Here is a 6,715-nt window from a genome sequence, read left to right as displayed (position 1 = left end):
GTTAACTAGTCTGTCCTAGTCAGTCCAGCATGGTGGTTAACTAGTCTGTTACTAACCAGCATGGTGGTTAACTAGTCTGTCCTAGTCAGTCCAGCATGGTGGTTAACTCGTTGATCCCAGTCCAGCATGGTGGTTAACTAGTCTTTTACTAACAAGCATGGTGGTTAACTGGTCTTTTACTAACAAGCATGATGGTTAACTAGTCTTTTACTAACCAGCATGGTGGTTAACTAATGTGTCACACACATATTCAAACACCACTGACAGCAGCTGCCATGCAAGGCGCTAGCGGAGCCATTTGTGGTTACCATTTGGTTCCTGAGCAACCAAGGCCCAGTCTAGAGGAGTCAACAGCTGGCCCCATTTAGGCCTTCTTAGAGGGCCTGCACACACACAGACACACACACACACACACACCTGGTGAGTCATGGAGTCAATGTGATTTAGAAAACCAATATGCTTCATCAGCTAAACCCTCATGGCAAATAAGATCTTAACAGACAACCTTAAGTTTATTAATCTAAACATTAAAATAAAAGCTAACAGAAGAAGAAAATTGCACCCTGCTGATGGTGCATTCAGACTGACGTTAAGCTCAACAAGCAAACTGTGTTGGAATCTAACAGGCAGACTTACACGGACATTATGGACGCTGAGCACCAGTCCATGGTCCATGGAGGTGCGGTAGCCACAGGTGTTGAGAAGAGGATCATCAGACCAGCTGAATGCATATTGCACAGTATGATAGTTCACACAATGTGATAAGGTTGAAATGTGTTTAAGCATGCGTTTCGGCTGCAGTGCCAATATCGCTGCTGGCTTCAACTTTGTTCTTGCTGATGTCTAAGTGGTACCAAGAGCAAAAAAATCCAATCCTTGAATTGATGCGACAATACATACATTAAAAGTAATAGTCGGTGCCAGATAATCCCACGAATGATGCTGCAGTCCATGGGTTAGTCCACTCAGAAATAACCGAGGTGTCCACCGCTACGTAGCTCAACCACCACAACAGTCCCAGGCTACACGTATGTTTGTAGACACGCACTGTTGCTATACAGGTGTCCATGCATTCATTTATGAGGCTACAGTTCAAGTTTGTTTAACGTTTGCGCGTGCGGCTGGGCTACATCTGCATTGCAACAATAACAGGTTTAGACTAGGCTATATGGTTTGGTGTATGGGGTTCCCTCTCTTTAATAAGAGATTCCATGGGTTATGTTGCTGTGTGTAGCCTATATAATTCAGTGGTGTTAGTCAGTATTGTTTCCTCAACCTCTATACAACAAGGCATACTGCGCACTACCAGCCAGCTTATTTGGCATGCAGAGAAGCAACATCTCTGGAACGTTGCTGCACTGCAATCCAATCTGCTGTGGGTGCAGAACAGCTCGGCTGGAGCAAAGCACATTTAACCTGAAAAATGGTTTCTACCACACGAAGAGCCCACAATGGTGCCTTTGCCCGGAGCGAATCCAACGTGATGGAGTTCCAAACACCACAAGTTATGCATATTTAATTCAATTCTTACATCACGTTGCAGACTTGTTTTTCAATAAAAATAGTATATTCCTCACCTCATGATGACTCTGTTGCCGCTCAACTACGATGCAATCAGTGTTGTCAACTTCGATTTAAGAAATATCTCGAAATAGTTTGCAGAAAGTTCGCACTTGATGTCACAGAGAATTCAATGGAACGTCGCGGGGGCGAAAGAAGCTCAGTTATGTCCAGGAAAGTAAAAAAAAATAAAAATGAAAATATAAAAATGTCTTCTCCTACATGGTCTAATGCATTTCGCCACTGTTTATTCAATTGTACACAGAAGGAAGATGAGAAAACATAACGGTTTAGCTGTTGTGAGTCTGTCGTCTGATGTAGCGGCGGCGTGCCGCGGGGAGCCAGTCTGCTGCTACAGCGACGCAGGGCTTTACCAGTACGTGAGACACGTCGGAGACGTAAAGACAAGTCGCCTCTGCCGCAGTTCCCAGATCAGATCGCCCAAACCTAGTCTATCCTATCCCTAACCATACAGATTAAATGAAAGCGGCAAGATTATAAAGACACCTAACCTGAGATTAGCCAATATCTCTACTCTCTTTAAAAAAAACTCTCTACAAACTCTCCCACTCGTGTAAGCACCCGGTTCGTGTAGTGCATCCTTGTGAAAAATCAGGAATGGGATTTTGAGTATTAAACCCATACACCTCTGTAGGTTACGTCACAGTTTGGAAAAATAATATAAATGACAAAATGTAATTTTATGGTAATATGAATGTGTTGACTGAATTTATGTAGGCTAATCCAATTATCAATTTTGGCATCTCAAACACACGTTCTTCTTTAGGAGCCACCCTAAACTAATGTATCAAATTATAATGCAATAGCCTATAAAAACAAAGTCATTTGTACAAAATCTCATATGGCCATGTAAAGAAGGCTGGGTTTTATTTTGAGAAAGCCCTGTATAAATATATAAACTAGATATATCTAAGAGTTAGTTTAATGTTTATTGATAGCTGTAGATAGACTATCTAGGGGACCACAAAATAAAATTTAACTGCCAGTGAATTGACTTTTTTTAAGGAGTAGCTGTAGGCTGAAGCTGTGTGTGTGTTGTGTGTGTGTGTGTGTGTGTGTGTGTGTGTGTGTGTGTGTGTGTGTGTGTGTGTGTGTGTGTGTGTGTGTGTGTGTGTGTGTGTGAGAGAGAGAGAGATAGAGAGAGACAGGGAGTCAGGGAGTCTGTGAACCGTTGATGTCCTGCCACAGGTGTTCCACCGTGTGATTTATGTGGTGGTTAAATCAGGAAGACAGCTCTGCCTGTCACTGCCACCCCTCTGTCCATCTGTCAATCAAATCATGTCAACATGAAACAAATAAACCACAGTGATGTCACCACTGCCACCACTGAGAGGCAGTTGGCATGAAATGTGACAGTGGTTGTGACACCGACTAAGGGACACTGTGTGTAAACGTGTCACGGTGACTCAGTTGTCCAATATAATCTAAATTATGATATCTATGGAATTAAGTTATGAATTATGAATGGGAAAAAGGTCCTTACGGGACACCTTTATGGCAACTGAATAAATCCATAATTTCAGATGGTCAGCCCTAGGTTCAAAAATACCAAAATAAGATGCATTTGATTTATCTCAGTTTACACTTCTAGTGGTGTATTGGGTGAACAAATTAAATCTACTCCAAATGCTGGACAGTATTTGACATCCACATGGAATAAACCAAAGCGAATAAACCAAAGAGAATAAATCAAAGAGAATAAACTAAAGATAATAAACCAAAGAGAATAAACTAAAGAGAGTTTTAAAAGCCACCATCCCTGCCTGCAGCTCTGAATGCCTGGCGGTTTGTTTCAGAAATACAATAGTCTACATCAGTGTTTCTCGAACAGGGATGCATGGACCCCTAGTGGTCCTTGGAATAAGTGCAGGGGATCCCTGGGAAAGTGTAAATACAAAACGCAAAACGCATGCGCGTGTGTGTGTACATACACACTTTATGTACACACATTCAAAACTCACATAGGCTGAGCTGACATTAACTCACTCATTCTCGAATTGCTATTAACACGTGATGATTCAAACAGATAGGCTAAGTTAGTGTCATGAATGAAAGCCATAACGTGTAAAAAGTTTACTTTTTGTGGGGGGGAAAAGTGTGAGAGAAAAACAGCTTGAAATGTATTGATTCCATTTAAAATGTATTGACTGGCCTATGTTAAGATCATGTTAAATAGTAATACAAAATACTGTGTTATGGCTTCTTATATACTAAATATATATTATATTGTCGTGGGGTGGTGAGTGCTTGAGGATTGTTCGAAATATGGCTTATGTGCGTGGCTTGTTTCTGTTCAGGACTGGTAGGACGGAAGCTAGTCATGCCACTGAAATAGCTGTGAATTGAAATGAAATAATGTCTGATAAATTAAGATAGGTCTTGTCGCCTGGACACATCAGTTAAAATGCTTCCAATGCTATTCCAGCACAATAAGAGCGGGATAGTGAGTTAGCTCATGAGCTCACAACAACTAGAAATGAGTAAAGTCATCCCCACCGGGTCTTGAATCCCAGTCTCCCAGGTAGGAGTCCAATGCTCTGATTACTCTACTTGTGCAGTGGAGATCGGTGGGTTTGTTTTGGTGTCCTTCTTCAAGTCCCTATGGGTTGGGGCTAGAATAAGGGTTGTGGTTGGGACAGGATCTGACCTGTAAGGCAAGGGGTAAAGGTTAAAGTGAAAGGATGAACATTACATTACATTACAGTCATTTAGCAGACGCTTTTATCCAAAGCGACTAACAATAATTGCATTTAACGTAGGAAGAGCCAATGTACTACTACTTGCCAGAACTCACAAGTGCATCTTCTCTCCAAAACAAGTGACTAAGAGCATAATCTAGTGCTGAAGGCAAAGTGCAAGAATAGCAATCTAAAGTACAGTGCAATATAATACAATATAATACAATAAAATAAAATACAATAAGTGCTTAGGAGGGAGGATTGTTGTAGTACTTCTTGAAGAGATGAGTTTTGAGCCTGCGATGAAAGATGGGCAGCGACTCTGCTGTCCTGACATCAGTGGGCAGTTCATTCCACCACTGTGGGGCCAGGACAGAGAAGAGCCGTGACCGTGTCGATCGACCGCAGGGGCCTCGGAGTGACGGGGCAACCAGTCGCCCCGAGGTAGCAGAGCGTAGCGGTCGGGAGGGGGTGTAGGGTTTGACCATGGCCTGGAGGTAGGAGGGGGCTGTTCCTTTCATTGCCCTGTAGGTTAGCGCCAGAGTTTTAAACTGGATGCGAGCCGCTACAGGGAGCCAGTGTAGGGAATGGAGGAGGAAAGTTGTGTGGGAGAATTTGGGGTGGTTGAACACCAGGCGAGCAGCAGCTTTCTGGACAAGTTCCAGAGGTTTAATGGCTGACGCCGGCGCCCCAGCGAGGAGGGAGTTGCAGTAGTCCAGGCGGGAGATGACCAGGGCCTGGATGAGTACCTGCGCCGTTTCATCAGTGAGGAAAGGGCGAATCCTCCTGTTGTATGTTGTATTCCTGTAGAGCATGAATCTGCAGGAACGTGTGACGGATGTGAGATGTGCGGAAAACGACAGTTGGTCATCCAGGGTCACACCCAGATTCCTCGCAGTCCGAGTCGAACATGTGGAGGTTTGGGGTATAGTCCCATAAAGTCATTCCCCCGGGTCTTGAATCCCGGTCTCCCGGATGGGAGCATACTTGCCAACCTTGAGACCTCAGAAATAGAGAGCATTTCAAAACCAAATACCCGGGGGGGGGATTTGTTTGTAATTGTTAAATAATTTTATTTCATAAGGGATTGAACCGAAATTGAATGGGCAATATCTGTAAAAATTAGTATATATCAGTATCATATTAGTCGTATCAGTATCAAATATATCAGTATCAGATCATATCAGTATAATATATATTAGTATATATCAGTATCATATACATTAATTTCAAATAAGAGTTATAAGGGTTTACTTTTTACCCGGCTGCAACATGGAGTCTAGGTGCATGCCTCTGCCCTCTGTGGCCATCTACAAATGCTTATTTGCACTGCCTTGCTGCCTGTAGCCCCATCCTGGATGGTCGTGCTGTGTCGCGGCCTTTTTGTGTTTTTCGTGTCTCCGTGGTGCTTCTCGTCTGCGCGACCACCATGCTGGATACAGAAGTCTACTCTGCACAGTTTACAAAAAGCATATCCCTTTCCTCTAAAACTCTCAGTGAGAAATGTAAACTCTACTTTCCACTGAGGCTGGAATTTACATGAGTATTTGTATTTCTTTGAAGAGCTCATTCTCTCTTCTGTCAGTCAAGAGACGGTGGACGCTAGATCATCAGGGAGAAAGTCCTGTAGCGCACGCGCGGACTACACAGCTACCATGGAAACCAAACAATGGTGTAGCTGTATTGAAGTCCGAGTGGAAACAGTAAAATTTGGAGCGTTATGTTAGAATGAAACAGGTTGTGACTCGTGAGTAAATCTGATTGTCAGAAATCGGGAGAAATGCGGGAGAAATATGACCCCGGGAGAAAACCGGGAGAGGGCACTGAAAATCGTGAGTCTCCTGCGAAAATCGTGAGGGTTGGCAAGTATGGGTGGGAGTCCAGTGCTCTGACCACTACTCTACTTGTGCATTGGAGATTGATGGGTTGATTTTGGTGTCCTTCTTGATTTTGGTGTGCTGGGACTACTGCCTCTTGTGGTGCCAACAGAGAGATGTAGGCCAACATTGTCGGTAGGGAGGGAGTGATAACCCGACAAACGCGATACTAGGTGCGCTGGCTTCCAGCCACGCACAAAAAGGCCTGTATGACCTCTTTCTGCCATCTACTGGCTGTTTCATGAAACAACTGGTGTGTCAGGGTTTCTGGACTTCTTTGACTGATCTCGCTGAATCGCATGCATAAAACGTGACGCGAACGAGTCCTTAAAAACATTCATATTTCTCCAAATGTAGTCTCGAAAACTCTGAACAAACAATCTATCTTCTCCTTTAGACTATCGTATCCCCGTAAAAGTTCAACCCTCGTATTTTCTAGGATCTTTGCATGAATTGCGACATACCCAGCACGCTGCAGTATTGTGCGCTGTGATTGGTTTACACCATTCTCGTCCAATCGCGTTGCGGGTTTTAGACAGCGCTCCTCGTCTTCCACCGCTGATGTGGTGTTAAGTTAGC

This window comes from Borostomias antarcticus (genome assembly GCF_949987555.1).
Source record: "Borostomias antarcticus genome assembly, chromosome: 12".
NCBI classification, from domain to species: domain Eukaryota; kingdom Metazoa; phylum Chordata; class Actinopteri; order Stomiiformes; family Stomiidae; genus Borostomias; species Borostomias antarcticus.
Note: the sequence above shows the minus strand (reverse complement) of the source record.